The 27,974-nt window shown below is 36.0% G+C and overlaps 1 protein-coding gene across 1 annotated transcript in view; it reads right to left on the minus strand.

Moving 5' to 3' along the window:
• Positions 1 to 27,974, minus strand: part of DEFB112 (defensin beta 112) — a 365,076-nt gene that overhangs the window by 133,714 nt on the left and 203,388 nt on the right. The window contains exon 2 of the mRNA XM_073006058.1: positions 3,907 to 4,024. The gene's annotated coding sequence lies outside the window, so the exon portion shown is untranslated. The remainder of the gene's footprint in view (positions 1 to 3,906; positions 4,025 to 27,974) is intronic.

Consider the following 27,974-nt stretch of genomic DNA (forward strand, 5'->3'; position numbering starts at 1 on the left):
TTATGCACCATGAGTAAGTCCTGGAGATCTAAAGTATTGTATGGTGACTCCAGGTAATAATACTGTACTATATACTTTAAATTTGAAAAGAGAGTAAATCTTAAGTGTTGTCGCCACACATATAGAAACAAAAATATAGTAAATACAAAAATAAATATAGGACTATATTGATAAATTTATACAATATGAAAATATTTGTAAAAGATACAAATAACCTAAATCAACACAAGAAAAAAAATAGTAAAATAGCTATTATATTACAGGAAGGAGTATATAGAATACATAGAATCATCTTTAATATTAGCAAATCAAATCTAGTAGTTATATTCAAAGGATAGTATACTATGATCAAGTCCTGTTTATCGTAGAAATGTAACATCAGATTAAAATTTATAACTCAAAAAATGTAACTGACCATATTAACAGATTTAAAATGTAAGATCATACGATTCTCTCAATAGATACAGAATAAGAATTTCACAAATTTCAATATCAATTGTTGATGAAAACTCCTAGCACACTAGTGTTATCAGAAGACTTCCTGAATCTGTTAAACAGTGCTTACAAAAGACCTACACTGTTATGAAATGGTGTAAGTCAGTGTGACCTTCTACAACCCAAGACTAGAAACAAAAGCAAAGATACTCCTTGTTATCAGTTATATTAAATATTCCACTGGAGTTCCTAAACAATGTGACAAAGATTAAAATACGTAAGAAATATACATATTGGAAAGGAAGAGATTTTGTGGTCATATATGAGATCATATATGCATAAAATTCCAAGGACTCTCAAAAATCTGTTAGATGTAATAAGAGAATTTAACAATGGGCACAGGATACAAGGTCAACATATAAATATCAATTATATATCTAATACAAGAAACACACAATTATAAAATGAAATAAAAAATATTTCTAGCAGTGTCAAAAGCTTAATATATTTATTAACAAATTTATCAATCAAAAAAGATGGGTAATCCCTCTAAAGAGATGGGCAAAATCAAGTGTTTGTAAAGACATGGAGTAGAAACTTTCATGCTAATATAAAATGGCACAATTCCCTCTGAAAATACTTTGGAAATGGCTTACAAAATTAAACATATACATACCATACAATCCAACTATTCCACTCTTAAGTATTTACCACAAAAAAATAAAGGCATAACTTGGCACGAATATTTGTACACAAATATTTATCCCAGAAAACTGCTGGGGCAAATTATATAATATCTAATTGTGTAGAAAAATATGACATACTCATGGATTAGAAACCTCAATTAGATGGCAATTCTTCAAAACTGATCTATGGTTTCAATACAATGCCTATCAAAGTCAAAGCATATAATTTTTACAGAAATTGCCAAGCAGATTCTAAAATAATTTAGAAAATACAAAGAACATACAATGACCAAAACGATTGTGAAAAAGAAGAACAAAATTGAAGAATTCTCACTACCCCATTTCAGGCTTAGTATAAGCATAAAATTTGCATCATGATAGATATATACATCAGTAGAACAGAACAGACAATAGATCCAGAAATAAACCTACATATGTAAGGTCAGTTCATTTCAATAAATATGCCAATGTATTATTGAGGAGAAAGATAATCTTTTAAAATAATGGGGCTAGAAAAGCGGGATAATTTTTTTGGAAAATAAATAAATAAATTTTGACCTTCACTTTGCACCACACAGAAATAACTCAAAATCAATTCTAGACCTGTAGTCACAAGCTAAAAGTATACATCTTCTAGAAGGAAATATAAGGAAAAGTATTAATAAAATTGGGTAGGTAAGGATATCTTACATAGGAAATAAAACACACAAACTATAATGTAAATAATAATATAAGGTACTTCATCAAAATTAAAAACTTCCTCCCTTCAAAAGATACCATTCAGAAAATGAGAAGTCAAGCACACTAGTAAAAATATTGTCTATACATATATCAGTCAAAGCACTGGTATTCAAATTATATAAAAATTTTCTCCAATTCTATAATATAAAGACAAATAACCCAATTTTTAAAAAAAGTAATCGATACTTGAATAGATATTTCACAAAAGACAACATAGAAATGGCAACATGAAAAGACAACATGAAATTGTGCTCAACATCACTAGTAAGCAGGTATAAGCAAATGAAAACCAAAATAAGATACTATTACACAACACTCAGGATGGTTAAAAATAGAGAGAGAGACAAAATGAAGTGTTTGTAAAGACATGGAGCAATGGAAACTCTCATATTAATATAAAATGACACAATTAGAAGAGTTTGGAAAATTTTTGCAAAACTAAAAATATAGTTACTACACAATTCAACAATTCCCCTTTTAAGTATTTATCCCCCAAAAATAAAGGAGATAACTTGGCACAAAAATTTGTCCACAAATGTTTATAACAGCTTTATTAATAATAACCTTTAACTGGAAACATGTTAAATGTCCATTAACAAGTGAATGGATAAACAAATTTTGGTATAATCCTAGGACAAAATATTATTCAGCAATAAAGAGTAATGAGCTACTGATACCCACAATGGCTTGGATCAATCTAAAAAATGTTGTGAGGAAAAGAAGGTAGATGAAAGAGAATGCATACTGTATGATTCCATCTACATTGATTTCTAGCACAAGAGAAATGAATCAATGGGGACAAAAAGCAGACTGCTGGTTTCCTGAGGCAAGAGGTTGGGGAACTGATGGCAAATAGATATGAGAAAATTTTTTATGGTGACGGAAATATCTTACTGATTGTACAGTTAACACGACATTGATCATGTTGATGACCAGAAAGGTGCATACATTGGTCAAAACTTAAAGTCTATATTTTATATGGCTACATTTCATTTTGTGGGTTTACTTTAATACATTCTAATTTTAGAAAATCAGTAGCCCAGGCCAGGCGTGGTAGCACACGCCTGTAATCCCAGCACTTTGGGAGGCCGACGAGGGCAGATCACCAGGTCAGGAGATTGAGACCATCCTGGCTAACACGGTGAAACCCTGTCTTTACCAAAAATTCAAAAATTAGCCAGGTGTGATGGTGGATGCCTGTGGTCCCAGCTACTTGGGTGGCTGAGGCAGGAGAATGGCGTGAACCTGGGAGGCCGAGCTTGCAGTGAGCCAAGATGACTTTACTGCACTCCAGCCTGGGCAACAGAGTGAGACTCCATCTCACCAAAAAAAAAAAAAAAAAAAGAAAAAAAAAGAAAAAAAAAAGTAGCCCAACCAAGTAATAAGAGAATAATGCACCTTTGCAATTGTTAACTCCCTTGGTACCACTGTTACGCCTTTCAGTAATATGGTCAGAATCATCACAAATACATTAAATGAAACTGTGCTGCTTAATCTGTTCTACAAGAACGCCATTACTGAAAATTCCAGGACAAGGATAAGGTCAAACCAATTATGGTGGCTTTTGGAATTGTTTTGAGTTCTTAGATGTGTGGAAACACGTTGCTTTCATTTCTTGCTTTGGTTCGTACTGCCACCCCAAGGAATAAAGTTCTACTCAGCTCAATAGAGATCCTGAATAGAGGAAAAAATGAGTGAATAACTTAATAAACAGCCAAGAATTATCAGACAATTGAGAACAATTGTCATATATCAGAGAAAAACAAGGAATAAAAAAAATTTAAATGACTCAGCAAACAAAAATAATTTTAATTGTACTTTTAAAATAAATTTCAATTATAATTAAAAGATACTCAAAAACATGTTTCATTAACAAAAACAGAATAGGACCTGGTGTAGTCGCTCATACCCATAATTACAGCACTTTGGGAGGTCAAGGCGGGAGGACAGCTTGAGTCCAGGAGTTTGAGATCAGCCTGAACAGAAGAGGGAGACCCTGTCTCTACCAACACTACACAGATTAGACAGATATGGTGCTACTCACCTGTAGTCTCAGCTACTCAGGAGGCTGAAGTGGGAGAATCACTTGAACCCAGGAGGCAGAGGGTACAGTATGACAAGATTGTGCCACTGCACTCTAGTCTAGGCAACGGAGTGAGACCCTGTCTCAAAAACAAAAACAAAACAAATATAGAATAGTATCCTATGTAAAATGCACAATCAGAACACACAGCAAAGATCACGGCAATTTTAAAACAGAAAGTCAAATAAAAAAATTACATTCAAGTTTGGAATATATTTAAGAAATTATCTCAAATTTATTTAGTGATTCATTCATTCATTTAGTATTTACTAGACAACTAGTTTTTGCTGGTCTTGACCTTGTACTATAAATAATGTAGTGAAATACACAAATAATGAAACAGTGCATATGGGACTTATAATTCTGGGAATCCATGGAAACAAATAGACAATTTAATGTATAACATGGGGTCAAAAAGTGATAAGGACTATGAAGAAAACTAAAACAGGAAAAGGAAATAGAACAAGAAGAAAGCGCTAATTCAAATAAACTGTTAGATGAATTAATATATAAGAAGAAAGCCACGAGTCATATGAAGTCTAGAGAAGGTGTTTGTTGGTCATAATCACATTTCAAGAGGGAAAAAAAAATTCTTGTCACCGAACCAACCAGAAGATCAATGTGGCTAGAAGAGAACAAGCTAAGGAGACAATGGTGGGAGGGAAAGACAGACAGAAAAGCAAGGTATTGAAAAGATTTGTGTTTTCTTATTAGTGTGATGGGGAATCCTTGGAGCAGAGAGTCATGGCCTGTGTGTGTATGTGTGTGTGTGTGCATATTTCAATTGGTATTTTAGATTCAAGAGATACATGTGCAGGTTTGTTACCTGGGTATATTGTGTGATGCTGAGGTTTATGGTATAAATGATCTCCTTACCCAGGTACCGAGGATAGTAGCCGATAGTTTGTCAACCCTTCCCCTGCTTGCTTCCCCAGCTTCTAGTAGTCCCCAGTTTCTATTTTGTCATGTTTATGAACATAACTGCCCAATGTTTAGCTCTCACTTATAAGTAAGAACATGTAATATTTGATTTTCTGTTCTTGCGTTAATTTGCTTAGGATAATGGCCTCTAGCTGTATCCATGTTGCTGCAAAGGACATGATTTCATTCTTTATTATGGTTGCATAGCATTCCTTGGTATATATGCACCACATTTTTAAAAAAGTCTCATCCACCATTGATGGGCACCTAGATTGATTCCATGTCTTTCAAATTGTGAATAGTGTTGCAATGAACATGTGAGTGCATGTTTCTTTTTTGTAGAATGTTTTGTTTTCTTTTGAATATATATCCAGTAATGGGATTGCTGGGTTGAATGGTGTTCTAAGTTCTTCGAGAAATCTCCAAACTAATTTTTATAGTAGTTGGAACAATTTACATTCTCACCAACAGTGTATGAGCATTCCCTTTTCTCTGCAGCCTCACCAGCATATGTTGTTTTTTGACTTTTACAAAATAGCTATTCTGACTGTCATGAGATTGCATTTCATTGGGGTTTTGATTCATATTTCTCTGATGACTAGTGATAATGAGCATTTGCTCATATGTTTGTTGACTGCTTGTATGTCTTCTTTCAAAGGTATCTGTTCAGGTCTTTTGCCCACATTTTAATGGGTTTGTTTGTTTTTGTTTGTTCAATTGTTTAAGTTCGTTATAGATTCTAGATATTATGCCTTTGTAGGACGCATAGTTTGCAAATATTTTCTCCCATTCTATAGGCTGTTTACTATGTTGATAGTTTCTTCTACTGTGCAGAAGCTGTTTAGTTTAATTAGGTCCCACTTGCCAATATTGGTTTGGCTACAATTGCTTTTCAGGACTGAGTTATACATTCTTTCACAAGGCCAAGGTTCACAATGGTATTTTCCAGGTTTTCTTCTGGAATTCTTGTAGTTTGAGGTTTTAAATTTAAATATTTAATCCATTTAGGGTTAATTTTTATATCTAGTGAAAGGTATGTCTCCAGTTTCATTCCTCTGCATATGACTAGCCACGTATTAGGATCCCCATTGCTTATTTTTGTTGACTATGTTGAAGATCATATGACTGTAAGTGTGTGGCTTTATTTCTGGGTTCTTTATACCTGTTCCATGCTATAGAGACAGTCTATATATTTGTTTTTGTACCAGTGCCCTGCTGTTTTGGTTACTGTATCTTTATAGTACAGTTTGAAGTCAGTCAGGTATTATAATGCCTCCAACTTTGTTCTTTTTGCTTAGGATTTCTTTTGCTATTTGGGCTTTTTTTTTTTTGTCCATAAGAATTTTAGAATCATTTTTCCAAATTCCATGAAAATGTCATTTGAAGTTGTATAGGAATTGCATTGAATCTGTACATTGCTTTGGGCAGTACAGCTATTTTAACAATGTTGGTTATTTGTATTCATGAGCATGAACTTTTTAAAATTTATTTTTGTCATCAGTGATTCATTTTAGTAATGTTTTGTAGTTCTTCTTGTATAGATCTTCAACTCCTTGGTTAGACACGTTCCTAGGTATTTTATTCTCTTTGTGGCTATTGTAACTGGGGTTGTTTTCTTGATTTTCTTGATTTGTCTCTAAGCTCAATCATTACTGGCATATAAAATGCTCTTGATTTGTGTACACTGATTTTGTATCTTGAAACTTTACTTAAATCATTTATCAGTTCCAGGGGTCTCCTGACAGAGTCTTTAGGGTTTTCTAGGTAGAGAATCATATCATCAGTGAAGAGAGATAGTTTCACTTTTTATTTTCCTATTTGGATATCTTTTATTTTTCCCATTGCCTGACTGCTCTGGTTAGGTCTTTCAGTACTACGTTGAATGGGAGTGGTGAGAGTGGATATCCTTGTCTTATTCTAGTTATCAAGGGGCATGCTTACAGATTTTGCCCATTCAGTTTGAGGTTGGCTGTGAGTTTGTCATAGATGGGTCTTATTATTTGATTATTATACCTTTGATGCCTCATTTCTTGAGGGGTTTTGTATTAGATAGAGTTCTCTAAAGCAACGGAACTAATAGGATATATGTATATATTAGAAGAAGTTTATTAAGGAGAATTGACTGACACGATCACATGGTGAAGTCCCACAACAGGCCCTCCGCAAGCTGAGGAGAAAGAAGGCCAGTAGTGGTCCAGTCAGAGTCCTAAAACATCAAAAGTAGGAAAGCCTATAGTGCAGACTTTAGTCTGTGGCTGAAGGCCTGAGAGCCCCTGGAAAACCACTGGTGTAAAAGTTCAAGACCCTAAAAGCCAAAGAACCTGGAGTCTGACGTTCAAAGGCAGGAAGCATCCAGCATAGGAGAAAGATGAAGGTCAGAAGACTCAGCAATTCAGCTCATCTCACCTTCTTCTGCTTGCTTTTTCTAGCCACCCTGGCAGCCAATTGGATGGTGCCCACCCAGATTGAGGGTGGATCTGCCTCTCCCTGTTCTCTGACTCAAATATTAATCTTCCCTGGCAATACCCTCATAGATACACCCAGAAATAATACTTTGCATCCTTCAATCCAATCAAGCTGACACTTAATATTAACCATCAACAGTTTTTATCAAGAAAAGATATTGGATTTCATCAAAAGCTTTTTCTGCATATATTGAAATGATCATATTGTTTTCAGTTTTAGTTCTGTTTATGTAGTGAGTCAAATTTATTGATTTTCATATGTTGAACCAACCTTGCCGCCCAGGAATGAAACCTACTTGATCATGGTAAATTAACTTTTTGATGTGCTGTTGAATTCGGTTTGCTAGTATTTTGTTGAGGATTTTTGCATCTATGTTCATTAGGGATATTGATCTGTAGTTTTCTTTCCTTGTTGTGTCTTTGCCAGATTTGGGTATCAGAGTGATGCTGGCTTCATAGAATGAGTTACCAAGGAGTGCCTCCTCCTCAAATTTTTGGAAAAGTTTCAGTAGAATTGTTACCACCTCTTCTTTGTACATCTGATAGAACTTGGCTGTGTGAATCCATCTGGTCCAGAGCTTTTTTGGTTGGCATGTTTTTTATTACTGATTAAATTTTAGACTTTGATATTAATCTATTCAGTGTTTTAATTTCTTAATTTCTTCTTGATTCAATCTTAGGATATAGTGTGTTTCTAGGAATTTATTCTTTTCCTCTAGATTTTCTAGTTTATGTAATAGAGGTGTTCATAATAGACTCTGAGGGTGTTTTGTATTTCAGTGGGATCAGTTGTGTCATTTCTGATAGTGCTTATTTGGATCTTCTCTTTTTTTTTCTTTGTTAATCTAACTAGTGGTCTATTGATCTTGATTGTCTTTTCAAAGAATCAACTTTTGGTTTCATTGATTTTTTGTATGGGTTTTCGGTCTCAATTTTGTTCAGCTTCACTCTGATTTTAGTTTTCTTTTCTTCTTCTGATGTTCTTGTTGTTCTTATTGTTCTAGTTCCTCTAAGTGTGTTGTTATATAATTAATTTGATATCTTTCTAGCTTTTGGGGTAGGTATGTAGCACCCAAAAGACAGCAGAGGTTATAGTGCTTCCTGTTAACATTGTTTTTGCTGCATTACAGAGATTTTGATATGTTGTGTCTCTGTTTTTATTTACTTTAAATAATTTTTGATTGCTGGTTTATGTTTAAAAGATACCTCAGTATATAGAATTGACAGTAGGTGAGCAAGAGCTGAAATGTTATGACCAATTAGAAGGTTATTGCAGTCATCTCGGTGACAATTATGGTGACTATGGCTCCGGTGTTAGCAATAGGATAAGTGTGACATAGATAAGTGATGCCAGTCTTTTAAATGTAGAGATAACATAGATCGGATGTAGAATATGAGAAAACAAAGAATACTATTTATACTTGTTAATTAAACAGTAAGGTTAAACTTGTGTTACTGTTGGTAATAGGGAAAATCATAAGTGAAACTGCTAGCAGAAATGATACTTGTTTTGGATATATAATGTGGAATGTAACTATTAGATATTTAGGGGGACAAAAATAGAAAACTTATGTAAAGGAAAGTAATTAAGGAAACAAATATATAGACAGAAAGAGAGGCAAAACACATGGAGAACCAATCCTCAAAACCTAGCATTTAACTCATTGAAGTTCCAAGATAATATCAGCCACATTATTACGATAGTCATTAATGCTAATCAAGAGACATTTCAGGCATTCTGCTTTCTAAGAACTTGTTAGAGTTTCACTTCCTGGCCTCCTTTAAGTTCAGTAGGGGATGTAACCAGCTCAGGCAAGAGTATTGCTAACAGAAGTGAAAGGCGTTATTGCGACACATTTAATTTCTGGTGAAAACCATCCAGTGACTTCTTTTCTTCCCCTAGCCATGGCAACTGGCCAAATCTCTGCTGCTGACTGCTCCTGCAGTCTTGTTCTCAGTGACAGTAAACAATGCTACCTTCTCTTGTGATTGATCCATGATGGACATGGAGTAACACTGAGAATAAACCTATAACCTAAACCTAAAACCTGTTGTTTTAGGACACTGATATTTGGAACTTATTCTCGCTACTACAGAATAAACTCTTCTATTCTGACCCAACCAAATATTACTAAAAAAGAGAACAAAAAAGACATTTTTGGACTCACAGTGGCTCAGCTATTTTATTTCCTACGCATCTGTTCTTAAGACATTACTCAAAAATATACTCCAGGGAAATGAGAGAGTAAACCACAAAAGAGGATGACGAGATCTGGAAAAATGTAACTCTATCTCAGCAAAATAAAAAAGGGAAGTCTCAGTATGGGCAGGAGAACAGAAGGCAAAGGAAAAGAGGACTCTGCGCTGGGCATGGTGGCTCACACCTCTAATCCCAGCACTTTGGGAGGCTGAGACAGGCAGATCGCGAGGTCAGGAGTTCGAGACCATCCTGACCAATATGGTGAAATCCCATCTCTACTAAAAATACAAAAGTTAGCTGGGTGTGGTGGTGCACACCTGTAATTCCAGCTACTCAGAAGGCTGAGGCAGGAGAATCACTTGAACACAGGAAGCGGAGATTGCAGTGAGCCAAGATCACACCACTGTACTACAGCCTGGTGACAGAGTAAGACTCCATCTAAAAAAAATTAATAAGGAAAAGGGGACTCTGGGAAAAGAGGGTACTATATCAAATAGAATATTATTCACTTATTAGAGGAACTGAGAAATATGACAAAGAAAAAAGTGTGTTAAAAAGGAGGAGGAGTGTAATAGAAACACTACGGATATTGTTTGGCTCTGTGTCCCCACCCAAATCTCATCTCGAATTGTAATTCCCGTATGTCTAGGGAGGGAAGTGTAACCCTCACGTGTCAAAGGAGGGAGGTTACTGGATCTTGAGGGTGGTTCCCCTATGCTGTTCTCGTGATAGTGAGTTCTCACGAGATCTGATCGTTTTATAAGGCAGTTTTCTCTGCTTTTGCTCACTTCTCTCTCCTGCTGCTTCGTGAAAAAGGTGTTTGCTTCGCCTTTGCCTTCAGCCATAATTGTAAGTTTCCTGAGGCCTCCCTAGCCATATGAAATTGTGAGTCAATTAAACCTCTTTCCATTATAAATTACCCAGTCTCAGGGAAATTCTTCATAGCAGTGTGAAAACTCACTAATGCAACTACCCACTCACCCCGTCTTCCAAAAACCTATGCAAATCAGGATTCAAAGATGACTCAAGCAGGAGTTCAAGACCAGCCTGGCCAATGTGGCAAAACTCCGTCTCTACAAAAAATGTAAAAAATTAGCGTGGTCTGGTGGTCCGCACCTGTAATCCCAGCTACTCAAGAGCCTGAAGCAGGAGAACTGCTTGAACCCAGGAGAAGGAGGTTGAAGTGAGCTGAGATCACACCACCGCACTACAGCCTGAGTGACAGAGTGAGACTCCTGTCTCAAAAAAAAAATAAGTAAATAAACAAAAAATAAAATAAAAAGACGACTCAAGGATTCCAAAACTCAAAGGGAAGGTGGACAATTTCAGCGAGAAGAATTCATGAAATCTATCAATAGAATGAGTAGGAAGTTGAAAGTTGCTGGTAATAAGATAAAAATGTAAATTTTAGAACATTTAATATATATTAATTAAAAATTTCCACACACTGGTATAAATTACTTATGATTATTTTTTCATCAATTATTTATGATTATTTGTTTTCTCATCACAATAGTCCTATGAAATCTGTTTTATTATAAGATGAGGAAACAAATATCTTGTATAACTTGTTGAAAGTCACATAATTAATAAGTGTCAAAGTTATCATTTAAATTCTAAGAGTAGTTACATGTCAAATACTTTTTACTTTGGAATTAGAAATACAAACACAAAACAAGAAAAGGTATGGTTTTAATACGAAAAACACAAAAATATAGCATTATTTTAAACATTGTGTTTCTATTTTTTAAAAGGAAACATTTATTCTGAGTAATATGGAGGTGATAAAACTAGAAATATAAAAAATAAATATGCACTCAGTACATGTTATTTGCTCTGCAGAGAACACTTTACAAAATCATAATATAAATTCTGATTATTGTTCAATTATAAAATTGCCCCATGATTTACCAAAGTCTAAATTTTAATTATGGACTTAAATTTAAATGCTAGCAGTCTATGAATATATAAACACTTGTTACAAAATGAGGGTAAACAAATCAATTAGCAACATGCACTCTTCATGTACTTGCTGGGGAACTTGGTTGTCCATATGGAACAAAAATAAGTCCAAATAAAACTGGACTTAAAAGAGATGAAGATAAAGTGGATTAAGTATTTAAATATAAACAAGCAAAACTTTGTAATATTTAGAAGAAAATAAAGAAGACTATTATGATCCTATGTTACGAAATTATTTCTTAGCTAAGGTACCAAACGCACACACGATGAAGGAAAGGGTGCTTAATTTGTCCACAATAAAATCAGAAACATTTGCACACTAAACAATACCCGAAAAAAAGATGAAAAAACAAATCACAAGAAGAGGTATTTGCAATGCAAATAATTATTGAAGAATTAGAATACAGAGTACATAAACAATTTTAACAAATTAATAAACCCATAGAATATTGGGGAAAGAATATAAGCAGCAATTCACAAGACAAAAGTATAAATGGCAAAGAATAAACGAAAAAAAGTATTTTGTTTGCCTTTTGTGTGTGTGTGTGTGTGAGATAAAGAGAAAGAAGTTAAAGTAGTGAGCTCACACTTCAGCTTTGAGTAACTTTAATAGAAGATACCTCTTGTGAAATTTATACTGTGTGTAAAGTATCTGACCTATAGATAAAAATGTACAGAGCTCACTTCTCCTTTCCAAACTGGGAATAATAATGGCATCTATATATAACAGCTTGCTTCCCTGGGAAAGTTTTCCAGAAGGAGTTTACTATGCAGGAGATTTATTGAAGAGTGCCCTTGAATCAACACCTATGAAAAAGAGTGGGGAGAAAGCAGGAGTGAGCAGAAGAAGAAGGCAAGTGACACAGATTTAAGGTTAAATTTGACGAAGCCCGAGGGGACCTCTGGAGCTAGAACGGTTTTACAGAACTCTCTAAAGTTGGGCTGAAATTACTGTAACTTTTTATGCAGGCATTAAACAGTTATTAAATGAGAGTTATCTTGGGAAAAGATACGGCCTTGGATGAGGCAACTGTCTACAGCTGAGTCAATTACTGTAGGAGCTGACAGCCGAAGACTCCTGCCTACTGCTATATTTCTTTCACCATGGGCAACAAGTCCTTCCTAGAAAGGAGAATTGGGAGGCACGTTACATCTATCTCGTAAGATTGTGGTCGCCAGGAGAGAGAGACAGAGAGAGAAAGAGAGAGAGGGGAGAGAGATTATAAAAAGTATTGGTTTATAGTCAGGACTATATAAGTGTTGGCTATTACTATTAAGCAAGTAGGCAACTTCATATGAAATGTAATGTCTCTATTAAAGGAAAAGATGAGCCTATAGAAAAATTGGGAGCGGAGAAAGAGGTTAGAGTGAACATTTGTTATCATAACATCCTTGGATAATATTCCTCTTCTTTTTGGGAATTGCTACTCTCCCATTCCAACCATGTAGTTCCAGAAGAGCTGTGAACCAATACACCCCATACTCTCCACTACCTCCTGCACAGAGAGGGCGCTGACTTTCCTTGGGCTGAGGAGAGAACTGCTTCTTCTAATACTGAGCCTTGTCTGATCTCCATGTGATACAGTGTGAACCATTTTGTATGGAACTTCATTTCCCATTTCTTACCTGGGAACTTTCATTGTGGAAAGAAAGGGAAAATTCCTTTCTCTCTAACAGTCAAAAAGCTGGTAGGTTATGAATTCGATAGTCTCAATGTAGGTAAATTTACAGTTTGGGTCCTAGAAAGACATAGTCATCATCATTCAATGTGGCTGAAAAATTGGTTAAAGAGAAAACACAACCCAGGATGCTGAAGAGCATGCTACCTACCAATTCCAGGCAGTAACGTTCTAAGGACTGGGAAACTAAAGTCATCTGGTATCTGAGTCTTTCCAGATCGAATATATGAATCCGTAAGCCCCCTAACTTACCTTCCCGTCCTCCCTGAGGACTTCTGCTCAACCGGTTTGCAGTTGCACTTGCAGTTTGAGGTATTAACACTAGAGGTCTCTCCCTACTCATGAGCCTTTATCCCCCTCAGACAAGGCTTTGCCTCTCACACCCCAGCCTGCTGTTCTTATGTTTAACCTAATCTGCTACATCTATCCCAAATGTTAACCATGCTAAGATTGGAAAATGCCCAAGAGAAAGAGTCCTGAAACCTAAAATCTTTGACCTTCTTGCTGGAGTCATGACACATTCCGTGATAGACACACAAAAAGGAAACTTCACAAACAATAACAACAAACAAGCCACCACCATCAACTCTATTAATCTGCTCCCATTAAATCCAAACAAGAGTCACTAAGGCTGGTTGGACCCAACGATGTCACAAAGACTTCTTTTGCAGGGAAATCACACATCTAGAGTAATAGCACACTGAGTGACCACCTTAGCTCCTTGTGCCATAATCTATGATGTTAACACCATTCTCTGCCTTATATGTTTTACATTCTGAGATAGTGGAAAACAACCCCAAGGGAAATAAAGGGGGAAAGAAAGATGTTTACCTAAGGCCTAGACTAGAGCATTAAACCTAGCCATCTACTGCAAGCCTATTTTATAGGGGTCTTCATCTGGCACTCTAAAAAGGGACTTCCGTCAATCAGAAAAAAAAAAAAAAAATGCTAAGGTGTGTTAAAAAGAAAAGAGGAAAAGAAAAATAATTACTGAGATAGAGAAGACAAACAGCCCATGTAGAATTAGAACACCAGTTCCTTTTCTATTAAATTCCCTTAGACTTGACCAATCCCATTTCTCCTTCTTAGCGTTGAAGACATCAGAGGGAGTGGTGGAAGAGAGGGATTCAATAGCACTGGGCTGGAGAGCAGCCTTGAATTTTACCTAGAATCCAATAATATCATGTAGGTTGTCTCAATTAACTATTTGCATCTTTATATTATGCCTATTTATAGTTTGTCCAAAGATTGAGTATGAAGTTTGATTAATTAGAACATATTTAAATTTAACTCAAGTTTAGCCTTCTCTCTTAAAACTTCTATTACCAACATCACTTTTCTTAGCAAGTGAACTGAGATTTGTTGAGTGTGAAAGCCTAGACTTGTGAAACTAAAGTACAAATAGGTTATCAATGAAGTTTCCAAAAACCTGATAAGCAAAACCTACATTAAAATGACCAAAAAAGCTAAAGATTATTGACCTTAATAAGTATCTTACATTTTGTATTATTTAAGTGTCAAAACTCCATATTTTCCTAATGTCATTCAATTTATAACAGCTCTTAATTCACATGACTTTTCAGGACCACATAGAGTGTACTTAGTGAAATAAACCTGCACTTAACTAAGAATAACTAGAAATGTTGTGAACTTGAGGCTTTCATTTAATTGCGCACATTGAACAGATGGTCATCATTTAAGAGGAACATTCATTTTTATCAACTACAGAGTATCCAATTGCATAAGTAAAACTTGTGTTCAAGTTAATTTTTAGTGCTCATCAACAAAATATATTCATTCTTATTAGAAGTAGTCTAAAGCTGCAGTATGAGGAATATCTGCTAGATATGACAATGAACTTCCTGACAGAGAAGGGCTTTAAATACTGGGAGAGGTACCAGGTCACTTTTCTGGAAGCTTTTGTTTCTTTTTCTTTTTCTTTTTTCTTTTTTTTTTTTTTGGTGTGGAGTGGAGTTTCACTCTTGCTGCCCAGGCTGGAGTGCAGTGGCACGATCTCAGCTCACCGTAACCTCTGCCTCCCAGGTTCAAGCGATTCTCCTGCCTCAGCCTTCCGAGAAGCTGGGATTACAGGCATGTGCCACCACGCCTGGCTAATTTAGTATTTTTAGTAGAGATGGGCTTTCCCCATGTTGGTCAGGATCTAGAAGCTTTTAAAAGTTGAATTCATGCTCATCAACAAATATAATGTAAATATAGTCTTTCAAAGATGTACTATGTGAACCCAAAACATATTTTTAGACAGTTATTCAAGCCTGTGTTGCATGTACTACATGTATAAGTAGGAGGGAAATACATGTGCACATGTATGTTCTTCTGTTTTACTGTAGAGTCAATGGTGTGCCTTGTCAGGCTTTTCAAGTGCGATCATTATGCTATTCACTGATGTTCTGCCCATCATCCTGCTCACAAGACAGTGTTACTTGTAAGGGATGTGCCATCACCCTTTTGGCCTAGGAGCCAGCCAGACAATGCACCTCTTGGATACACCATCCTCATTGTCATTCTGCCTGAGCACTGCCTGCTCCCTCGCCTCTCCAAAGGTCAGCCTGAGGTCTTCACTCCAACGCTAATGGGTGCACACACAGCCTGCTCACTGCTCCTGCTGTGGCAGAGGAACTTCATCCCTTTATATCTCTCTCTCCCTAGCTCTTTCCCTTCCTCCCTCCTTTTCTCTCTCCTGTGCTGGCTCTCTCTTTCTCTGCCTTGCAAATGACTCTGAGGAGCTATGCTGGTGGATGATTTATATTAAGAAAAAAAAAGCCCTCAAAAAATTTTTTTTTGAACTGGGCTCCCTGAGAGCACTCAGGGCTGCCTCGTACTGCTCAACGCCTACCTGCTCAACTGCAGGGAAACAAGCTTCTGAAGGCTTTAATGGGATTTCGCCTGAGGCTGTTTTATTAAGATGTCGGCTTTTTCTGCTGCCTCTGCAGCTGACACCATTCACTGTCAGCTGTCCCCTCCCCTTCCCACCCCCACTGCCACCCCCCCAACAATGCACCAAATTATTCGCTTCATTTAGTGCTCATGGCTCAGTGTGGGCAAATTGGGAGAAGGAGCCCTACTGGGCCAGATGAACCAGGCGGAGAGGTGAAAAGCCACTGTGCTACTTAACTGGGAGTTTAAAGCGGTGGGGGCAGGCCAAAAATGGAGAGCTGAATCAATGCCACTGGGACATACTTCCATCCTATTAGGAAGAATCAGATTCAGCATCAACATACCCATTTTGGAAGTGCATTTACATTACTCATTTGCATGAAATCTTCATTTGGGAGAGCCCATATACAAGGTTTTGTATAATTACCTACAATATATAATGTGCATTGTATACACATTGCAGGGCCAGTTGGAAATTATGCCATTCAATTTTTAAAACTACATATTTATTAAAAGAGAAAAATCAGTGTGGGATTATATATTTTAATGAATGCTATATACTATTTATATGCTATATATGTAATATACTTTCTGGAGAGTGGATTTGACTACAAAATGGAAATTAACATAGGTTGTGGTGGTAATGGTAAAAATAGTAAAGATAATGAGTTTGTGCCTCCATGTATGCATGCGGAGGGAGTGTATGTGTTTGAAGTATATTTGCGATACAGGGAGAGTATCTAAAACAAAATAATTCATTCTTAATTACCTGTTATTTTTACAGCAAGAATAAATTAAACACAGCTCAGCAGTCATTGTGGTCAGACTCTGGTGTCAAGGGTGACATCTAATTAGCAGAGGAAAATTTATGTTTATATATAACATATCTATTAAATGCTCAAGATGTATTTAGAGCTATTTATCAAGAGTGTTGACACAGGGGAAACGTGTCATGCCCCCATTTTATGGATGGGGTAAATAATAGCATAATAGGAGGCAATTGACTCAAGATGATACAGCAATTCAACATCAGAAGCTGAGAAAAATATTGTATTCTATTTCCTTTGAAAAACCTGCCCAATAACCTTGTATAACAGAAATGCTTTCACTTAGAAGTCATTCTTTCATTCCATAAATATTCACTGAGTCCCCTATTTTGCACTTACTACACACTATTTCATGTGCTGGTTAAAGGTAAAAAGTCAAAAGCAAAAATTGCCATTATGTCCGTTCTCATGAAACTTCCAATTTAGCAGACAGGACAGACATTGCTGGATGGAAGTGGTACAGTTTAATAAAAGTTTTAATTTGGAGGATTTGAAGCAGTTTGGAGAATCAGATTAGGCTTCCCTGAGGGGAAGTTAACTAGGTGAAGTCGTTCGTATATATGTGTGTTGTAGGGTGGTGGTGTTTGGATACATATGTACAAAGGCCCTCTGGCAGAAGCAAGTTGGTGCTTCTAAGAAAATAGTATGTGGTTAAAGCACAAATATCAGATAGACAGATATTGCAACGTTTTCCTGGGGAGCTAGGGCTCAGAGCTCATATAGCCTAGGATGTCTTGTTATCAAAGCTTTTGTTTTTTATCCTAAAAGCACTGAAGATTCTTCTACTGTTGAGAGGTTTTCATTTTAAGCTTTGTTTGAGGGTGGGAGGTGTTTTATAATCCATTTCTCAGTAGTAAGAAGTCTCTTCACCTCCATATGGAGAATAAATTGGAAAGATGTGAGAGTGGAAGCACAAAAATAGCTAGAGAACTTTTGCAGAGATCCAACGAGAGATAATGGTAGGTTGAACTTGGATGATGACAAAGAAGCTGAAGAGAAGTAGACAATGCTAAGAGGTAAGTGGTAGGTAAATTGGCAGGAGCTACTAATAGAGATACTGAGGTTCCAAGGGTAATTTCTAGGCTTCTGATTTGCAAAATGAATGAATAGCTCAGTTCTTTAACACAGGAACACTGGAAGAAGATCAATTTTGGAAGAAGCAATCCTTAAATTTGGCTCTGGACATACTATGTGAGATGACTTTGAAATTTTAAATTTCAAAGAATCAAGTGAGAAGGTGTTGAATAACTATTGATATGGTCTAGTAGCCAGAGGTGAAGACGAGCTTGAAGATATATGTAAATTATCTGTGCTTTGGTCATATTGATACCAAGGGAAACTGGTGACATGAATTAAAAGGAATAAAGGAAGAACTAGGAATATCCATATTTATCAGGTGGCTAAAAGAAAAAAAATTGCAAAGGAAAGTGAGAATTAGCCAGAGACGGTGGTAAAAGTATCCTGAGGAACGTTTGCTGTCAGGAAAATAAAGTTTCTCAAAAAAGACAAAGTGTGTTCAGCAGTTTCACAGAGAGATCTAGTCCAAAGAAGTCTAAATAGACATTCACTGAATTGTGCGACATGGGTCCCATTGGTTGGTGAGCACTATTACATCAGTGAGAGGTATTGAGGGCAAACTGGAATAGACCCAGAAGTCTAGCATAGGAGCAATAACCACTCTCTCAGATTGCTCAGGATTGTCACAGTTTATACCTGTTGTCCCAATACTGTCTTTAGTATCACTTCTTTTACTCTGAAAAGTGTCACTCTTTAGATGATACATTCTATGAGCACAGAAATTTTGAGTCTGAGATCTTTCTATGCATTTTTGACACCTCTCCCTCCTTGATTTGCCCTTCTCTGTGAATTAGATATCACCATCAATGGCCGGGATTCCTTTGTTCTGTATTTTCTATCTCTGTGAATATCTCTTATCAATTCTGCCTTGCAGATCTAAAATGTGATGACTCTCTTCCATCTCTGCTGTCATTACCCTAGATCAAATCACTACCAACTGCTTATACTTCAATGGCCTTTCCTAATTTCATTCCAATCTATGCAACAGCCACAGTTACCATTTTTAAATATAGTCAAATTATGCCCTTATCCTGCAAAAAAATGAATAAAAGGATAAATGACAACCTTCAAAAACTTTCCACTCACCTTAAAATAAAAATCAAACTCCTTAATATTGCCTATAATGCTTGCCATGATACTGACTCTGCATATCAATCAGATTTTATATATCATTTCATATGCCTAGGTTCTCTCTCAAAAACTACAGCAAAATTACACCATATAAGATATTCAAAGTGATGCAATCCTTCCCGACATGAATGTTGCACAGGCTGTTTCACTGACTAAAAATCTTTAATTCACTCTTTACTTAGTGAACTCCCATGCATCTTTTAGGTCTAGGTTTGAAAATGTAATGCTTAGCTATGTCTTCCAATACTTCCCCCCACTAGTCTCTTATACAATATTGTTATTTTTTTAACTCACAATTTTCAAAAATGTGATTATATACTTATTTCTGTTTACTTATTTTACATCTATCTTACCATTAGATTCTTATCTCAATGAAGAAAATAATAATACCTGTTTACTCAATATTGTGTAGCCTAATCATATTACAGTATATATTATATCTTCTAGGTTCACAAAATATGTTCCCACAAATATCGATTATGTACTAAGTACTATGTTATTATTCAGGTAAGGACTTCCCGAATTAATCATCACTCAAGGATTAGGGCCTAACAACTAATGACTATTTTGTTACAAGTAATTCTTAACTACTTAATAAAGAGTTAAAGCTTATAGATCTCAAATGTAAAGGCAACGAATGCATCTTATTTATGATGCTATAAAATGAATTTAGACATCAAGGTTATGTTTGCAATGAAAGGGTGTGACTCGGTTTTAGGAATACATTTTTAAAAGACTGATGATTGTTTTTTGCATAAATATGCTCAATGTGCTTGGATACCCTAAGTCCTAAATACCTCGCTTCCTAAAATAACTACTTGAATGACCTCTACTTCCCTGGTCACCCTGGAAAAAGTCAGGAGGATCAATAACCAACATTCCAGGATAACTTGAGGTAACTAGACACAGTCATGCTGTTATTATAACAGCTTCCACAATACAATAATGGAAAAGTCATCTCCCTCTGGCCTGAGAAAGAATGGCTTTCAGGAAAATGTTTATAATATACCTTATCACCATCGAGGATCCCCCACTTTCCTGGTTTCTAGCCTTTAACTCCAACTCAATTGGGATCTTCTCTTTTCCTCTCCACTAAGTCAGGGAGCTGAACACCAAAACACACTTGCTTAGGCCTTATGAATCTCCTGAGTTGTTCCCCTTGTAAAGCTCTATTCATCTATAAGGAGCTTTATCCCTGCAGTGAGAGTTCATTCATAATCCATCAAATATGTGTTATGAGCTATGCGCTGGGAATTCAGCATCAACAGTTGAAAAGTGTGAAAGTTCAGAAGAAAATAACCTTTGACTAGGATATTCAAAGGCTAATTGGTAGGTCAGTTGTTCCTCTAGATATTTGTAAAAGTAGACAACGTAGACCATCAGTGCAGATGAACATGCACACTACACACATATACAAGGACTGGAGTCTCACAAGATTATTTCAAAAAATTTAACCCATATAAAATAGAAATCATTATCAATGGCCCAGATTTATTTGTCTATTTTTTATCCCTATGAAAAAAAGTTCTAACTAGTCATTTAGAAATATGGGTCAGAAATGTGGGTCATATCTTCAATTTCTCCATCTGTCAACTTCCTTCTATTTGTGCTAGTCTAGTTTCTCTAAGAAGCATACACCAAACAGGATTAAACATGCAAGACACTAAGGGAAATACATATTAGAAAATGGTGAATGGGGTTTAGAGGGCGAGAAATTTATCAGGCATCCATGCAGCTATGATTGCAAGAGAAAGAGAGAAGTGGGGAAGGAAGGAAGGAAGGAAGGCAGACTTTGGACGGAAGCATCTTAGATGGTAGTGAAGTCCTAAGGGAACTTTGGCAAGACTGTCAGAGAGTCTTTGAGCCAAAGTTGCACCAGGAAAAGAACTGTACATCTCCAAGGCGTTGGCCTGCTTCTCTAACCCTGAGGCACTTGGTTTTTAGCTGGTGGTGGCCTACAGATACCTAGTCTCAGTGAAAGCAAAGATACACTTTAGAGTGCAGCCACTAGGGGTCTCAGTCATTTGCAGCTGGAGATCTGGGAATTTCATCCTTGGGGCTGCCATACTATCCTTATCAGTTACTTTATTATAGAATATCACCACTCAACGACACTAAAGCTGTAGTCTTGTCTCAGATCTTCCTGCCTCTACTGCCTCCCATCACACCAACATTTCTTGTCATAATAATTATTCCTCCCTACAACCAAACTTTTGATTTAGTCATTTTGAAAGTATACATTTAAGTATATTTTGTTTGAAAACTTCAGTGGCACTCCATATCTTATTTAAGTTAAAACTTAAATTTGCTATATTGAACCATAGAAACATTTCTTGTCCTGACATTCCTCATGTAGCCTTGCATTTTACAACCTTTTATTTTCCAAAGACCACTCTGAATAACCTTCCATTATCGGTCAAACTTGGGGGCTCAGGCCTGTATTCCCAGCATTTTGGGAGACCGAGGGGGCAGATCACTTGAGGTCAGGAGTTCGAGACCAGCCTGGCCAACATGGTGAAATCAGTCTCCACTAAAAATACAAAAAATTAGCTGGGCATGGAAGCATGCACCTGTGGGTCTCAGCTACTTGGGAGGCTGAGGCACAAGTATTGCTTGAACCTGGGAGGAGGAGGTTGCAGTGAGCCAAGATTGTGTCACTACACCACTCCAGCCTGGGCAACGGAGCAAGACCTTGTCTCAAAAAAATAAAAATAAAAAAATTTCCATTACCAGCCCAACTTATTATCTGTAGCCTATAATCCTTTACAGATAATATTCAGGCTACCCATCATGCCTCTTAAAACCATCTCACTTCAGGGTTTGGCTAATATGCCACCTCCTCTAGAAAATACTTCCTAATTTTGAGGCAAGCTGCTCCTTATATGTGTTCTCATAGAATCCATAGCTTAACCAAGTGTTCTTTACCATGCATGACAATGGCTTATTAGCTTGTCAGACTCTTCCACTGGCAACAAATACTGTAATATTTCCTCACCTAGATCAGTTTAATTTATATAGCACAATTATTCATTAAATACATGAATATTCATACTTTACTGACATTATAATACAGAAAAAGGAGTGATAAACTATTGACAATGGAGATCAGAATTAAGGGTTTGGGTTCCAATGAGAAGCAGAGAAATGGGCCAGACCACTGTTACTGAAGCTCTAATACATCCACCAACCACAAAGTATGAACTCAGAAAATGCCAATATAGTGTCTGCTACTGAGATTTCATACAAATGAAAATGCCTCTTCAAGGAATTTTTTCATTATTAACATGTGAGCCTCTGAAGTTAGTGAAAATATGTTCACTGATATGTGATATGAAGGAAGCTTCCCTAGAGTTCAAAATATGCATATATATGTGGCATGATAGCACATTAAAGTTGTCATATTAATATTTTTCAGGTTAAAAGTGATTGCGGATATCTACGTTGACATGGTGTTATGCTTCAAACAAAAGAGAAATTTTTTTATGATTACTCTTGGAGATACAGAAACATCATAATTCCACCTAGAAACTGTAAACTTTGTTTCTCAAGCTTGAAGACCACTGCTACAGCCCTACTGAAAGTTTATTACCATTTTTCTCCTTTTTCATTGTCTACTATCTATACCACTTAAAGTAACATTGTGGAAAATTCAATAATTTATCCATGGTAAATTTTGCCATGTGAGGAATATAAATTTAGAGATTAGACAGGCTTATGGTTTATGGCCACTGCGTTTTCTGACTTCCTAATAATAATAAATATTATGATAACAACAACATTGCTAACTTTTATTTGGTATGCCAAATTAAAGTAAACTCTCAGTTATCTGATATTTGGGGAATAATTTTGTTTTTTGTTAGACATTAATTACTTGCCTAATATGATAATAAAAACTGTCATAAGAAAAGCTATAAAATATGAAAAGACAATACAAGTTTGCGGGCTAAAATTTGAATATTTAGAATTTGCTCTCCAAGAGCTTACAGACATGTATGGGTGTTTTTGTGTTTGTTAGTGTGCATGCCTTCTAGTCTTTAAGATGCATAGAAAAATTATTTGGAATAAACTGGTACAAGAGGTTTTTTTTTTTTTATGGTAAGGGTAGAAGTTCTCTACCATGGAAGTCAAAAACTGTCTGTGAATCAATCTTTATCTAAAAAGGAGAGAGTAGAGAGGCACTTAGCCTATGCCAGTACAAATGAAAATCTTCATCAAGTTACCATAGAGTTTATCTAAACTCTGTTGTTATGAGACAGTCATAATTGTTTCTCATTGTTTCTTCGACTTACCTTTCTTATCACTTCCTCTTATCTCCCTAACTTGCAGTCAAAGAAAAGGCATCCAGTGATTAAATAAAAACAAACACATGATGAAATATAACTTTTTGATTTTTTTGTAACCTATGCTTTATATTAAAAAATTATTACTGAACTGTGACTTGAGAACCAACAGAATTTTATAACTTTTTTTACAAGCACTTCCGCTAACTTACAAATAGGTGGTAATATAGACTCTGATAGAATTGTCTATTTTGTGCTCTGATTTTAAGAATTTTTTAATTGTAACTTTGTCCATCATGAGGTAAGCATGTGTTCCTTCAAACATTTCCAAGGTCATTTTAGATGAGATATTAGAGTACAATTAGAAGAGGAAGGTTAGCACAATGGGCAGAGGTTTTCTGGGCATGGTTAAAGTTGGATAAACCCAAGTGATTTAAAAAAAATGATTAAAAAGAAAAGAACATAAATATATTCAGCTACATGAGCTCCAGTATGTTTCCCTTTTGTGTGTAGAAAAAGACTGTATGTTAACAAGGTAGAATCCCCTGAGTGCCTGCCACTCCTTGGTTAAAAGTTGATTGTTCATAAAGACATAGTCATCTGTTGGCCACTAAGGTACCATGCTATGCCATGTAACAGTTCTGCCTTAGGCTTTGAGAGAAAACTTCTTATAATAGTAACTCATTAAAATGTTCTTTAGCCAAGCGAAAGAGTTAATATCCTTCTTTGGCTCCTGACACTCAGAGAGAGTGTGGGTCTAAGAATAACTGGGCCCTCTGAAAATTATCTGTTCAAGTCTACAGTGAATGTATTTTAAATTTTTTCAAGAGAAGAAGAACAAATTGGTCCACATAGAGGTTTATATGAGATTTAAAATACCTGTAGCTGAATCTTGTGCCTAAAAAAGTAACTTTATAACTTTGGAAAGTTAGCAAAGTTAAACAATACTATCTTTAATAATACTAGCTTTAACAGCTTAAACCTGTATCAGGGTGAGCATTACTGGAACAGTCCTAAGACAGGACTTAAAAAAAAGGTCTGTGTTACTGACCATAGTTGCTATACTAGGAGAAGTCCAATTGGAAACGTCTCACTGGCAATATATCCTCCGTTACACATGTGGAAAAAAGCGGAGCAAGGGAAGAGGGGGCAGAGAGAGCGAGCGAAGGAAAAGATAACTCTAAAAGAACCTGATATGTTAGGTAATAGTGCAAATTAAAATATAAACTTATTCATCAAGAGTCATACTTAAAAATTGTCAGATGGCAGCTACATAACGTACTATTAGATACTAAAGATGTATGAAGTTTACAACCAACACTTTATATGTTATCCCACTAAACATCATCATACCATTGCCATCACATACACTGTAAACTCCTGTGTCCTCAGTACTGTTCTGCACTGGTTGATCTAAGCCATAGAGATTTTTGCAGTGGATGGAGAGATTTTTTACTGCCCTGATAAGGGGGTGAAGGATGCCACTGACATCCCTTGTGAGCAGGGGGTATGGATGCTACTAAACAAACATTCTGAAATACGCAGAACAGCCCCTGGCACCTGACAAGAACAAATAATTATCCAATTCAAAGTGTCAGTATTTCCTCTATTAAGACAACCCTGTGCCACAACTAGGTAATTCAAAGTACTATAAATCACTTTTTTCCTCTTTCTCTAAAACTTTTAACCCTTTAGATGAAAATGCAGAAAGAAGGTAAAGATAAATGATGGTACATGGTCACATGCAAAGAGTACCATTTTAGTGATATAAAGAAGGCTTGACAATGTTGCAGGGCACAGAGCTGTGAAGTAGGCATGGGGAGCCTGGAGAGGCTTACCGCTGTAGGGTCTTAAATGAAAGCACAAGACTTAGATAAGTGAAGAGTAGGGTTTAGAGCCAACAAAATAAAGATGAGAGGTATGACTGAGGAGCACATCCCAGGCAACTAGAAGGGAGCACTAACTGAGTGAGATGAGGAATAAAACTGGGGCTGACATGGGAAACATGTTACTAATGTTATGCTAGGATATTTACATTTCAAATAAACTGAAATTTATTTAATTTACATTGTATTTAATTTATTTAACATTCAAATTTATACTTTATTCTACAAAATAATGTAGAATTATTTAAGATATTTAAACAGCTGAATGATTTAATACTGTCCAGTTTTATGCTTCAAAATTTACTTATTTCTCTACTTGTGTAAGTTGAATTAATTCCCTGAATTTGTCTCTAGTTTATTTACTTTACATTCAAACTGTTTTGGAGACTTTTTATTTACTTGAAGTGATCCACAGCTGGAAAATGCCAAGCATACTCTGGGTCTTTATTGTACTCCTGTGAAATGTTATTCACAGCTGCATGCTTTACTTTTGTTATCTTTTACCTTATATCAGAGTTACTTCTTTTGTGTTTGCATTTCCACTGAATAACTGAAAGCAGAGAGTAGGACTTCTCCATCCTGGACATTTCAGTGTTTTAAGAGTTTAGTGAAAGTTTATTAACTGAATATCTATGGAAGACCAGGAGAAAGTGTACTCTGGCATTTTAGGAGAGAAGCAGCAGGACTTACCTAATTATTATTTGACAGAAATTGTATTTTTACTTTAAAGTCACTAGATTTTGTTGAATTCTAGTACTTGTGTGATGCTTAATCATCAATAGTCAAATAATATTAATTTTACTTTACAGTTAATAAAAAGGGGAAAAGGGAAAAGAAAGAGAGGTAAAACTAGATAAAAATTGTAGGTAAAGACACCAACAAAGGGCTCAAATAGCTGTGTGCAAAAATGCAAAACTGATTTTTCATTGTTTTTAAAAGTCTTACGTCAATGAACAGAAAGGATAGAAATAGAGTTGATCTAATACAAACAGTTCTTCCCTACTTCCTTCTACTATACACCAAAACTCACTAAGAATCAAACTCACCTGTCTATAGCTCTGCTGTGCAGAGTTAAAAATTAGCTGACTCCTAATAAATTTTTGTTGACGGAATCTTGGTAAAAATCTTGGTAACGATACTTCCCTCGCCAATGCTGATTTTCAAGTAACTAGTTCAAGCATTTTTCTAGCTAATCTATTTCCTTGTATAAAATACAATTTGTGGGCATAAAACAGCAACCACTTGACTATGTTCATGGATAACGTAAATCAAGAATTTGGACAGAACACAGTGGGAATAGGTGACTTCTATGCTTCGTGATGTCTTGGGCCTCAGCTGAAAAGACCCAAACAGCAGGGGGTTGTTTGAATGGCAGAGGATTTGTTTCTTGGCAAAGTACTGGAAGGCTGTGCTCAGCTGACCTGAGCCCCTGTAGCTGGCTGGTGGTATCAGACTGGTCAGCATTTCTACATAGCAGTTCATTGCTTTAAGAGTGAATGTTTCCCTAAACAAAATGGAAGCTGCATGGTCTTTCACGACATGGGCACAGCATCATTTCCATAACAACTGTGTACTGTTTGTGTAGTCACAAACCCACTCTGCTTCAAAAGGAAGTGCAGAGACTCCATCTTTTAATGGGTGCCAAAGAATTTGCAGCCATATTTTAAAACCTCCATGATAAAAGGAGAGTTTGGATAATGATATTTCCTTGCTCCTTTCATTCTTTGGTCACAGTCCTAATTTGAGGTAAATTTTACATATTACCAGATTATTCTTCTTAGGTAAAGAGTCAGTGAACTTCATTCTTAACATTCAAACTAATTCTTCATTCTTAACTTTACTCTTTATTCATTTCATCCACAAACATGCAAAGAGCAAGTGTCTATGTTTCTCTCTAACAAGATCAAACTAGTTGTATTGAAATGACTTTATTATGCCTAAGGAAATAGTCACCTTTCATGTATTTCACAAAAGCATAATTTAGAGATCTCTGTAGGATTGCAGAGTTGTTGACTTCACTAATTTGGAAAAAGAAGTGTGGATCTACCTTAGGAAAATCTAAAGCAGATTCTAGGGCTCAGATTTTTTTCTTTTTCTTTCAGATGCATGCTGACTAGTCTCCCTGTGACCACACAACCCACTATTTCACAGGACAACTGGTATGAAGGGTCTTCTAAGTGGTTACCTTCTCTTTTTACATGCATAAGTACAGGTAAAAAGCCTGGGAGGAAATAATTTACTTAGGTATGAAGGTGTAGAACTCCAGATTTTGTATGCTTTACATTTCTAATATCATGGGAAAATTGAACAGTTTATTTGGCTGAGCAAATGGAATCATAACTTATGTTTTTCAATGTGAATAGCTTGCTGTATGCTCAAAGTTACTATTGGTTGTCCTTTCAGTGAACTTACATTGGATGTAAGGCAAAGCAAGCATGTACTCCCAAACTTTTTCTTCAACCTATTGAGATCTACTTTCACGTAGCAATTAGCAGACATATTAAATCATTTAACAGTGAAGGCACTGGGTGGAAATAAAACTTAGATGTCTCTAGTCTTTCTTTCTTCTACCACTATTTAAAGAACCTCCTGGTTATGTTACTATAAGTGAGTCTATATTGTTTTTCACTCTGAAAACCAAGAGACAATGTGATAAAAACTGGAAAATAGAGAGCTCAGAACAAGTTTAACCTAATGGCTTTTAGG

Source organism: Chlorocebus sabaeus, chromosome 17 (genome assembly GCF_047675955.1).
Source record: "Chlorocebus sabaeus isolate Y175 chromosome 17, mChlSab1.0.hap1, whole genome shotgun sequence".
Classification (NCBI taxonomy): Eukaryota; Metazoa; Chordata; class Mammalia; order Primates; family Cercopithecidae; genus Chlorocebus; species Chlorocebus sabaeus.